Genomic DNA, 13,221 nt, shown 5'->3' on the forward strand with positions numbered 1-13,221 from the left:
CCCCCCCCTCCCCCGCTACACACACACACTACCCAGGCAAACTCACTTTGTATAATTAAGAATTTCAAAGTTGAGCCCAGTGTTTTCATAACAAGAAAAGAGGGTGCGCAGTAAGGAAACCCTTTCTATCCTCTAGCCTTTTTATTGCAGTGTCAGAATAGGGATGATATGTTTGACTAATGGGTCCAAAAAAATCATCCATCAATTTAGGTTTTATACAGTCATTTTATTCAGTTTTTCAGAATGAACTTCAGAAACTTTTTACAATGATATTCTGTTCTCTGTGAAAATGCCAGTTCTCCATAATTTTATGAATTCTTGAAATCAAAATCCAAAATTCTAAAAGCAACATAATTTACTGGAAGACTATCATTATCATCTTATGCTTCTACTTTTCCTTTTCTAATTACACATGCATAAACTCACACATAAAGCATACATTTTGCCAGATATGACCTTATTTGTAAACATAAAGGAACATTCAGACATTTAAGTGATTTTTTTCTAAAAGTTTCCAAACTTCAGAAATGCCTTAGGGTTAGTTTTTCAACTGTAAAAAAAAAAAAAATTGGTGTGATGGGAATGAACTTTTTTTTTAAAAGTAGATTATATATTGTTCAAGAGAATTTTATCCATAGCTCTCTCATAAAGGTAAAATCAGAACTTTGAACTGTGATTTAATTCATTCAATACACACATGCACACACACATGTATATGTGCATATATAAAATTATTGAAATGATAATAAATCAGCTGTCAAGCTTTAAGTAATTTTAATAGATTATTGAATATTCTATTTTACTTGGCTAGGTAAAAATATTGTTAAACACATATAAAACTGAGAACCTTTAGTCCTATATATACATTAAAATATATCCTTGATTCCATCTTTGGCGGTTCACTGGAAGATGAAGAAAGCTTATGATAAAAAAAAATAGGAGAACATCTGAATTAAAATAAAAACTACGGATGTCCGAAGCATTATAAATTATACTTAAATTGCCAAACTTCAGGTGATCGGGAAACATATGGAACTGATTATGCTAATTATTCTGAGAAAGTTGAATAATTATCCATTTAAACCTATTTGGAAATGCCACAGAGAAAAAATTTTAATGCTGTAAAAAATTAATTACATTTTTTAGAGAGAGATTTCAGGAAGAAGTATGACTCAAAGATATAAGAATGACACCATCAGATCTTTACTAATTTACTGTGGCATAAAGTCATGCCCAATTATAGGGCAACTCTGGTTATACCTCCCTGAGAACTATCCATCAGTCATCAAGATTATATTAACTTATAATAAAATATATGCAGAGGAACTGTAGTATTTTAAAATATTTTCCTAAACTTACAGTAATACTATTTATGAAGCAAAAATAATAGTAATGCCATGGTGCAACCACTTTGGAAAGCATTTTGGTCTTAATCTTTTTTTTGTTGTTTTTTTACAGCAGGTTCTTATTAGTCATCAATTTTATAATTTTATCCACATCAGTGTATACATGTCAATCCCAATCGCCCAATTCATCACACCACCACCACCACCACCACCACCACCCCCGCCGCTTTCCCCCCTTGGTGTCCATACGGTTTTTCTCTACATCTGTGTCTCAATTTCTGCCCTGCAAACCGGTTCATCTGTACCATTTTTCTAGGTTCCACATATATATGTTAATATACGATATTTGTTTTTCTCTTTCTGACTTACTTCACTCTGTATGACAGTCTCTAGATCCATCCAGGTCTTAACAAATGACCCAAGTTGATTAGTTTTTCAACTGTAAAAAAAAAAAAAAAAAAAAATTGGTGTGATCGGAATGAAATTTTAAAAATTTTTGTGAGCGGAAATATTTGATTCTCTTCTCCAAGTACCACGGCTCTTCCTGTCGACCTCTAACACCATTTGAATTTATAACAGGCTGGCAACAACTAGCAACTGTGTCCAAGTACATTTAGGAGAATGTGTCCTGAGACCCCTACACAGCTCAGTGTTTATCAGTCACCCAAATCCCTTCTGTAATCAGGGGTGCGACACCACAAAGGCACACAAGTTGCCAAATTGTTAATGTATAGTCATGAAAATGTAAAATTCTTCCATAATAGAAAATGTTGCATCTTGAAAGCCTAGTTGAAATGGATATGCCATACAGATAGATAGGATTATTGCCTATAATTTAGCTTTGACAAAGTTAGGTAATTTTTACTAATATCTCATTCATTGAGAAAGACATAGTGGTTATGGCATTGGCTTGAAACCAGTTAAAGAGGGTTCGATTCCTTACTTTTTTATTTTAAATTTACAGAAGTAAGCTCTTCAAATGTGGCAATGCTATGTCCCTATTCACATTACCTTACTTTTTTCTCCACTTAAAAGTAATCAACTTTCTGTGTAAGTCAGTGGAATTATGTGTTTATGTAACCTGATGAATATATGCATGTAGTGTGGACTCTTAGCATACTGTATTACACTCAGGCAATTTCAGATTTACCTCCAATCAGTTTTTACATCGGGCATCACAGCGTATTTTGCAAGCAAATATTCTTGCAAGGTGTTTGGCAATTACCAGTATTTTGTAGTATAGACCTCAAATTTGTAAAAATATCAGGTCCAGCTTGTCCTTTAGTACAATACATTGCTTATATATAGAAAGTAAATGGCCTTTTGTTTAAAAGATGTGTAGTCATTAAGTCATTATATCTAGAGCTTATATCCCATAGAATTATAACTATGGGAACAAATATGTAATGACGATGGTCATTGGATGACCAGTCAATGACCATGATGGTCAATGGATGAAGGAAGATCCAAATCGTAGACAATGTCTTTTTATTCTGTCAATCATTTTTTAAAGTTGTAAATTTCCTTTATTTGAACTTCTTTTTATCTGCTGAGAAAACAATACATCTGGAACTGTGGTAGGTCTTTGTCCTAGATGCACTGAACTTGACCCCAAATTAAATGGTGAAGTTCCAGGATGCTTGCTGGGACTCATCTAAGATTTGTCTAAAACAGCATGTTTAAGTTTATTTTCCTGTAGTTGCAGTTGTGCTCTTTGGCAGAAAGGATATTGTTTTGATAATTACTAAGAGGGAGGGAAGGAAGGAGGGAGGAAGCAAGGAAAACATCTAAAGAAGAGGAGCTGTATGTTGATGTTTTAACCTAGTCAATGAAGAGTAATATTGAGGTGGTAAAAGAGATCTGGTTTTTCACTAAATGGAGAGAATAAAGTAGGAAATCTAATCAAATATGCAAAATATAGCTCCGACTTCCCTGGTGGTGCAGTGGTTAAGAATCCACCTGCAATGCAGGGGACACGGGTTCGAGCCCTCGTCCAGGAAGATCCCACATGCCGTGGAGCAGCTAAGCCTGTGCGCCACAACTACTGAGCCCACGTGCCACAACTACTGAAGCCCACGCGCCTAGAGCCCGTGCTCTGCAACAAAAAGAAGCCACCACAGTGAGAAGCCCACGCACCGCAATGAAGAGTAGCCCCCGCTCACTGCAACTAGAGAAAGCCCGTGCACAGCAACGAAGACCCAACGCAACCAAAAATAAATAAATAAAAATAAAACAAAATATAGCTCAATTTGAATCCAAATATATCCTTATAAAATAATGACTTCTTGAAAGAACAGTATGTTGTCTTAGAACACAGGGGAAATAATTTCCATATTGAAAATTAGCAGTATTGGAAACGTGACCACATGGTCATTTGATAGTTCTGAATTCTTGTTTCAAAAGCAGCAATGAAGAGATTAACAAAGCAGCTAACAGTCCTAAATCTTAATTAATCTCAATGTTGAAGAGAATGACAGTCCTATCACCTGTGATCCTTATAATTTTCTATATTCATGATTTTTAAAAATGTTCCCTTTAATATTTTGTAGCCTCCATAAGCTCTAGGACTCTGTATTTACTCTTGCAAGAAAAATAACTTCCTTTAAATGTTACAATACTTTGAAGTCTCAATTTTAATCCATAGAGAAAAAAGTAACCAGATTTAATCTGGTTCTTCTACTCTGTCCTCACCCAATCAGGCTGCAGGGTTTTTGAGTGTGTGGATCACGTCTTGCTCATTGTTCCGTCCTTGGTGCCCAGAATAGAGGCAGGCACAGATCAGACAATAAATGCTTGTTTAATAAATGATGAGAAAGTGACGTTACCCATCTTGGCATAGGTGTATATATCACTTCTCTGGGTGCCACCATATGGAGTCTTTGGCAAGACTTTTGCCTCTGCTATTCTCCTGGATCAGCTGAGTTCCCTTCCTCATTTCCCTATAGAATCTGCATACAGCACTGATTGACTCCAGACCCCTGGCTTAAGTGGTTGGGACCAATGGCTTTTGTTTTTATCAGGTCAGCAAAGCGTATGTATTTTTTTTTTTTTTTGCTTCATCAAATATAACCATATAGTAAAAAGGAAAAGAAACAGTCACCGTGAGAGGGGACAGAGGAAAGTTCCTAGAGGAAAAAGATATTGCAACTGTCAGAAATGTGATAGAAGCACAAAAGTTTATAAAATCAGTTACAAAAATTGCGAACTGTAAGCCCTAGTTTTGTTTGTCCTGCAATAATGTAAAACTCAGAAAAACATTTTTTTTAGCAAAATAGACAACAAAAATTGGGAGCAGCGAAAGAGGCGGGTCAGGACTCACCAGCACCCTAAGGTACAGAAAGCACCTGTGCTCCTGGGCAGTACTTCTCACAACCCAGCACAGGTCTGCATCTCTTCCCGGCACCTCTGGGGGCTCACACATCTCAGCGGCTCTGCCCCGTGTCTCTGGCTGGCGGGGCTCTGTCCTGTGCCCTGCTGTGAGGTCCCTCTTGCTTCCCACCTTCTTCTCTCCTCCCCTCTAGCCTGTCCTCCTAAATCCTATAGGTATGCTTATCGTCCCTATAATCTCTGGGATCAGGAAAAAGCACAGCACAAGAGAGCCAGAAAATAGGAATGAACACCAGGAGTCTGAGTATACCTTAATCAGCCTGTTTTCTCCTTGAGGAAAGATTACAAAATTGCACACTTAGATTTCTAACCAATCATCAAGATTTCATTTACTCAGATTATTACTTTTAGTTCATTAGTAGTATTATTCTTAGTAAATTTTTATTAGTATGAGTTTGCGAGGGCTACCATAACAAAATACTACAGGCTGAATGGCTTAAACAACAGAGATTTATTTTCTCATAGTGCTGGAGGCTAGAAGTCCAAGATCAAAGTGTTGTCAGGTTTGGTTTCTCCTGAGGCCTCTCTCCTTGGCCTGCAGATGGCTGGCTTCTCACTGTGCCCTCACATGGTCTTTCCTCTGTGCCTGCACCCCTGGTGTCTCTGTGAGTGCAAATTTCTTCTTCTGATAACAACACTAATCAGATTGGATAAGGGGCTCATTCATCACCTCTTTAAAGACTCTGTCTCCAGATACAGTCACATTCTGAAGTACTGGGGGTTAGGCTTCAACATTATGAATTTTGGAGTGACACAGTTTAGCGCATAGCAAATTGTGTTCGTAGAAACGCTTTGCTAGTCATGACTGTGGAAGGAGATAGGAATTGGACTATGATTCCTCAATAATTGATGACCTCCTGTTCATAAAAATATGTTCAGTCAATGAGTCTGAACTTGCACAAGTGAGGCACTGCGGAGTATAGATGAATACTTCCCACTTTCTGTACCAAAGGAAAACCATTCCACGTTGTGAACAGTCAATCTTTATCAAATATAACCTCTTTAACCTGGAGTCTAGAATCATTCAGACAGGACCCAAGCCAACATTTGCTCTTCTACAGCCCTTTTTGAAAAGTGGATATTAAATTTATTGTCAGTGTAGCCAGTAGTTTTCAACTGGGGCAGTTTTACCCCCAGGGAACATTTGGCAATGTATAGGGACATTTTTGATTGTCACAAGTTGGGGGGTGGCTAATTGTATCAAGTAGGTAGATGAACAGGATGCTGTTAAACATTCTCGTATACACAGGGCAACCCCTACAGCAAAGAATTATTCTTTAAAAAAAAATGATACAATTGAACTTATTTACAAAACAGAAATAGACTCACAGACATAGAAAACAAACTTAACGGTTACCAAAGGGGAAAGAGGGGGAGGGATAAATTAGGAATTTGGGATTAACATATACATACTACTGTATATAAAATAGATAACCAACAAGGACCTACCATATAGCACAGGGAACTCTACTCAATATTTTGTAATACCCTATAAGGGAAAAACTGTGAAAAAAATATATGTATGTATAACTGAATCACCTTGCTGTACACCTGAAACTAACACAACATTGTATATCAACTATACTTCACCTAAAAAAAAAAAAAAATCTTAAAAATAAAAAGAAGTATTCGACCCAAAATCCCAATCGTGCTGAGATTGGGAAAGTCTTGTATAAACAAATTGGATTGGGGAGTACTTTGAAGCTCTTTGAAGGCCTGTATTTGTATCCAGATAATTGCTATCTTTTATTTATTCATGAAAACACCTTCATTTTTCTCGTGGTAGCTACTAGATAATGCTCTCTTAGCCTGGTTAAAAATAGACAACTGCCACACTTTTTAAATGATCTAAAATATTCAGTGATTCAAACAGCTTTATTGCATTGTCAGGGCCTATTATTATTTCAGCAGAGCTACGACGAAGATTTCATTACAGAAAGCTGAACAAATGATCTAATACATTCTTGTCGCTCCAGGCTAGGTGCTAAACATTGATCTGCTTTTCAAGGTGAAGTGAAAAATCCTAGGTAAAATTACACAGAAGATAATGAACATCGAGTGACCATCCCACTGGCCTGGTGTAGTGAAGCTCTGCTGGGCTCTTGTCCCCTGTCCCCACGCCTGTGTGCATGGGCACATGTTTTGGGAATGTGTGAACCAAAGGTGGGTTTCATCATAGCCAGCTTAGCTCACCCTAGCAGCAAAGAGCACATTTCCTAAGGGGAAAATTCTGGGGGAAAAGGAAGTACTTCCTCTGGGAAGAGGCCCTTCTTTCCACTAACTAAAACTTCTAATTATCGTCAAGATTTCTTCTAACCCTCCTTTCATCTGGATAAAAATGATTGGTGGTAACAGTTTGAACTAGACTGTGTATTACCAGTTCCTCATTCTCTCCTCAAATCCAAAGCAGTATTACAACTGTCTGCTAGCTGAGGGTTCTCCAGACAACTCAAACTCAACATATTCGAAATTAAAATTACTCAGGGTCTCTCACCATCTTCCATTTCCTCCGTGATCCAGGGCACTTACCAAAAAGTCATACTAAATGCTTCCTCTCCCTCAGCCTGCCCACCCCATCACTACCTGGCATCAGGTGCATGCTTTCTCCTTCCTTTTGCTGCCATCCCCAGCACGCCATCCTAGCTCAAGCCCTCATCCTCTTTTGCCTGAAAGACTCCTAGCCTCATAATTGTTCTCTTTATTCTCCTATCATCCTCTTTCTGATTGTCATTCTCTAAAATTTCATCATGATGCTTCCATGCTTACGCCAGTAGCTTTTCATTGCGTACAAAAAAGGCTCGATTCCAAATGTTCCTGGTCTACTTCCTCCATACCCTCTACCCTTGTAAATGCCCCTCATCACCCACATATACTCTGCATTGTAGGTGTAAAGAGCTACTGACTATACCTATTTTTAGCCTGTAGTTCTCCTCTCCCCCCTTTAGTGATGAACCCCAACTCATCCTGCAGATATTTTTCATTAATCCTTTCCTAATTCCCTAGTTCCAAAAGGAAGTTTCTCCTTTAGCTAGCTGTTGTTTCTTTTCTTATATGTTTATCACAGCATTATCATATAGACCTCAGTTATTTATATACTGTCTTTCCTGCCATTTAATAGTGGCATGATGGAAACAGCTGTTTTAGGAAGAAGAATAATTTGGCAATATCTCGCAGCATAAACTGAAATGGAAAAGACTGGAGCCATATCCTGATTGAAGCAAGGAGAGTAAAATCCTGGCAGGAACAATTTCATTACAATTACAAAATACATAAATATGTGATTACAGTTGTGAGAACGGCTAAAAAGGAGACAAGGGCCCAATAAAAGTATATAAATACATAACTAACATAGTCTGAGCATTTGGAAAATGTTTCCCTGGGGATGAGGAGGCCTGAAGATGAGTAACATGTTCTGCAGAGAACTGTATGAGGGAGGCCCTGATATTAATGTTAAAGAAACTAAAAGGATAAGGTGTCTGGGCTATAGCAAGGGAGGGCAGAGAGTGGCAAAAAAAAAGTGAGGGAGATTGCTCTTAAAAGTAAATGGACAAAATAATTCTTAATTTCTTTTTGGAGAGAAACATTAAATGATTTTTTAATGTAATTCTTTCATTGGAAATGCAATTTTAAAACATATCCTTTGTGTCTTTATCACTGAGGATTTTAAAACATTGAAATAAACAGTAGGTAATATTTTCCAACTGAAGTTAGAAAAAAACGGTCTCTTTTCCTATCGATTGCCAACTGCTAGAGATGAATAAAACCAGTCATAAATATTCACCTTTGTCCCTCTGCACCAGTTCAGCGTTCACCCTTCACCTAACCATACAGCCTCTCCTTTGCCAAACGGAGTGAAATGAGACTATTTAGAATACTTAGAATGTTTACTGCCATGAAGTACAGGAGATTCTACACAATCACAGTGACCTTCATGTATTAGTCACAGGACATGGGGAGGGGGCAGGGTAAGCTGGGATGAAGTGAGAGAGTGGCATGGATATATACACTACCAAATGTAAAATAGATAGCTAGTGGGAAGCAGCCGCATAGTATAGGGAGGTCAGCTCGGTGCTTTGTGACCACCTAGAGGGCTGGGATAGGGAGGGTAGGAGGGAGACACAAGAGGGAGGGGATATGGGGATATATGTACACGTATAGCTGATTCACTTTGTTATAAAGCAGAAACTCACACACCATTGGAAAGCAATTATACTCCAATAAAGATGTTAAAAAAAAATAAAGACATCAAATTACCCATCCTTTGAAACTTCTTTCAGTAATTTTCCTTTTTTGTTGTTTTAGTTTGTTTTTCTTTCCTTTGATTTTTCTCTTGCATTAAACAAGATTATTACATAGATAAACTCATGCTACAAAGAGAAAGCTTTTATTATCACCTTTATTTTACTTTGTTAACTGCATAAATGAAATAGTGAATTCTGACAAGCATTCCAGGCTTAGCGTAGCACCTTGCTATCAAGCAGATTATATATTGATGTAGAAGGTCTGAAAGAAGCAAAGACCAAAAAAAAAAAAAAAAAAAAAAAGGGATGGGCAGTCAATCCACTGACAGACTTTAAACTAAGATTGATGACCTTGGACTTGATCCCTAATGCCATGTTTTCTACAGCCCCAAGAGGAGGGCTTCTCCAGCAAAGAAGATAGTTTTGCCAGTGGTGATACCCTGGAAAGAAGAAGTTTGTTGAGAAGGAAGTTTCAAGTGTCCAAGGGAAAGCTAATCAGCTTCCCAGACAAGATGGAATGTGTTCTAAATTTCAAAAGATGGTCAAGGCTTCATTCATGTGGTTTTCAGTAGCTCATGGTGTCACTCATCCTTCAGGCCGCATCATCCCCAGGGAAACATTCCCTAAACACTCAGACTCTGTTAAGTACCTATTTATATACTCTTATTGCACCGTTATCTTCTTTTTAGCAGTTCTCACAGTTGCAATCCCATATTTACGTATTTAATTGGCCTCAGAGCCTCCTTCCGTAGTCAATTATGGGACCATGGGAAAGGGTCTAAGCCTATGTTTTAAACCACAGTGTGTCCAGTGCTTTGTACAGGGCCTGGAACATAATAGGCATTCAGTTAATTCTTATGAAATGTATTATTCTAACTGGGAATAAGAAAGTCATCAGAGACAGTAAATAAACATGTACCTCTTGGAGAAACATATTGCATTCAATCTAGCAACTTCCAAACTTGTATCTCAAGGCCTGACCGCTCTTCCCATTTACTTGTATCATTCTCACTGCCTTAAATTATTATCAGAGTGTTCTCATGGCCAACATTGAACTCATTGTTTTACTCTTAAGATTTGTTCCTCTTCTTCTATTCCTTGATTAGAAGGTCTAATGGATTACTCCCCAGTTACCCAAACTAGAAATATGGGAGTCACTGTAGTCACCTCCCTTTATTTCAACTTGCTCCCTCATCACCAGGTTCTCTTTTACCTACTCTTAAATTCTTATGTCAGACACTTCCACTCTGTCTTTACTAATACTGCCCATTAATGTGATCTGTTATTAGAACCTCTTAAATGATTTGTGCATCATTGGTTTCTGTATAATCCACCCAGAATGGCTTTGTGTGTGTGTGTTGTGTTGTTTTCATTGCTATAGTGATATTTCCTTTTTTGCAAGACTAGTAAATTATACCAAAACCCTTTGGGTGGTAGATACTCAGTTCCGAAGCTTTATGATGATCCCAAGTATAAAAAATACAAAATTCTACCTTTGTGGTGTTTTTTCCTGAGCAATGGCTGAGTCAGAAAACAATGAATTTGCCTAATTTGCATGATAAAGACATTTAAAATTCCTCTAAGATGTCTTGAAATCTGAGCTGATGATTGTACAAGAATTGACAGTAAACCATCTCACAAAACAGGTAGCCTTCAGTTTATCATAATACATGAGGGATTAGTGGCATTTAGTTATTGATTTTTAATCCAGGCAAAAGTCAGAAAAATATATATACATATAGCTACAGAAGTCTCCAAGTCTGTTGAGTAGTCAGAATTATTCAGCTTGCCCTTGTGATAAGCATACAGTTTTTCTAAATTTGCAGTTGTCCTTCTGGCCCGTGCCACCTTAATGGAAAGTATGTGCTCTTGTCTGTGCTGTTATTTCTGAACAGTGTATACTGGTATCTGATGTAAGATGAGTCAAGTGGTACCGGCGTTACCATGGTAATTCCTCATGTAATAACAAGAACATCAAGAATACCAGCAGCTTGCTGTTCCCTTTGAGTTTCTATTTTCTTTCCTCTCTCTCTCTCTCTCTCCTACTTTAGGAAACCAGTGGCTGTAACATCATGAGTAACACAAATTTTCCCTTTCTGTAGTTTGTTGGTAGAATTCATACTCTGCTAGCAAAGGAATTCTTGGACATTTTGACTTGTAAGAGAGTTTGCTTCTCCTTGATATTTCTTTTTGTCAGTATAGTTTTCTTCCTTCCAGAGGAAAAATCATTTGAATCCTAAGGCTGATACATGTCAGAAATCCATCATGATAAACTCTGTGAAACCAGAACATTCCAGCCCTGGGGTTGCCATTGTCTCTGACTTCAGTATATGTTCAGAATCACCTCAGAACAGAGTTAGAAAATGAAAGTTAGCCTTCACGTCACTAGCAATTTTTAACATACCACACTAGGCTCTCCATGTCAGACTTGGAAGTAAGGTACTACAGGGATGATTGGGATTAAGTTACTCAGGACCTAATGATGTTTATAAAGATCCATTCATCTTTACAGGCTATTGAAAGAAATTTCCTGTGCTGTGACTAAGGAGATACTGTAAAAGAGCAATTCAGTAGAAGTGCACTGTCCTAACACTTAATAATGCAAATTCAAATATACATACTAAGCCAAGCAGGAGAGATAAAGGAGAGAGAAATACCAATTTAAATAGACAATTCCGCTTTCTCCACTTGCTACCACATTGAATGGATCTATGCCCTCTAGTAAGTGTGAGGTAGGAGATGTGAGTCTCCTGCTCTCTCCCCATCTCAGTTCCCCCAGGCCTGCCATAGCATGAACATCTTGACTTACATTTGGGTGATTTAAGGGATTCTCCATGGCGATATATTTTCGCGCCAAGGGCTGATGTTAGAACGTAACCTAAGTAAGATCTCACCCCACTGAAGTTTGTATTACTGTACCATCAAATGATGTAGCTATGCTTATAGACATTCTTACATTCGATTTGAGAAGGAACTCCAGTGTTGATAGTAAATATAATTAGCCTCATTCGCAGAGTTAAACAGATATTAAGATTGCATGCACACCAGGAGAAAAAAAAGCTGTCACACAGGAAAGTTCTATATGAAGGAGCATTTCAACTCATGATCCAGCTGAGCTACATTTTTCTATTCAACTTTCTGTAAGTATTCGTTCTATATCATGCATATGGAGCTATGTGGATACAAAAGTGGATCACCCAAGGAACCTCTACTCATGGAGCTTATAGTCTAATGAGAGAACACAAGTACTAAACATAAATAACTGATTCACAGGATCCAGATATCAGTAAATTCATTTATTTATTTATTCGTTCACTCATGTAGTCACTCATTCAATGAACATTTACTGAACAGGAATTGAGTTCAGAGCTTTCCACTATGATTGTGAAACTGGGTAAGACAAATTTCCAGCCTTCAAAAAGATTGCAGTCTACCTGCTTTGGCAAAAATTTAAATTAAAAAATTGAATTATAACCACATAAAGACTTTAATTGATCCTCTAGGGACACATAGGGCCAAACACCACCACCTGTTCAGGGAAGGTCTTACAAATTAAGTCATGAAAGAGGATGAGCCAGTCTCTTTAAAGGCAGTGCCTAAAAGGGAACACCTGGCAGAGAATGAACTCCCAATATATAGCACTTTGTAGTTTACAAAGTAGATTTCCATATATCATCACCTTTGGTTCTCACATCAACTGATAAGAAAACTGAGGGTTCAAGGGTCTTGCTCACAGCCATAGAGTTACTTAAATGGTAGAATCGGTACTTGAGTCCCCGTCATCTCTCTCTACATTTTGTACTGTGTAGCCCTAGGAAAAGCAGAAGCAAAACACTTTGGCAGCTCTGAGAAGGCAGAGTTTACTTCCAACTAGGGATGCCATAGCATGCTTCATGGGCAAAATGACATTTGGTCTTGAAGTTTGCACTTAGTTTTGTGGAGTTGAGAATCTGGCAAAGGTATGGTTATGGGAAGGTAAGTGAACATTTATTGGGAAAAAAATAAGTGTGGCCAAAACTTAATGAACTTGAGAAGCAATCATGGGAAATAATATTGGAAAGAGTGAGACTGTATTTTTAGGGTCATGAAAACCAAGCTAAGGAATTTTTTCTAAGCTAAGGTGAGCTATTGAAGATTTTGAGCAGAGGAATTCTATGATCTTAGCCTCTGCTTAATGAAGAATCAAATGGCACCAGTGAAGACATCGTTTGGAGCAGCAGAAGATAGAGTAAGGAGACCAGTGGGAA

At 37.8% G+C, this 13,221-nt stretch overlaps 1 protein-coding gene across 15 annotated transcripts in view; it reads left to right on the plus strand.

Annotated features, from left to right (window-relative positions):
• PDE4D (phosphodiesterase 4D) overlaps positions 1 to 13,221 on the plus strand; it is a 1,115,543-nt gene that overhangs the window by 696,960 nt on the left and 405,362 nt on the right. The gene's annotated exons all lie outside the window — the stretch shown is intronic.

This window comes from Balaenoptera physalus (genome assembly GCF_965194825.1).
Source record: "Balaenoptera physalus genome assembly, chromosome: 3".
Classification (NCBI taxonomy): Eukaryota; Metazoa; Chordata; class Mammalia; order Artiodactyla; family Balaenopteridae; genus Balaenoptera; species Balaenoptera physalus.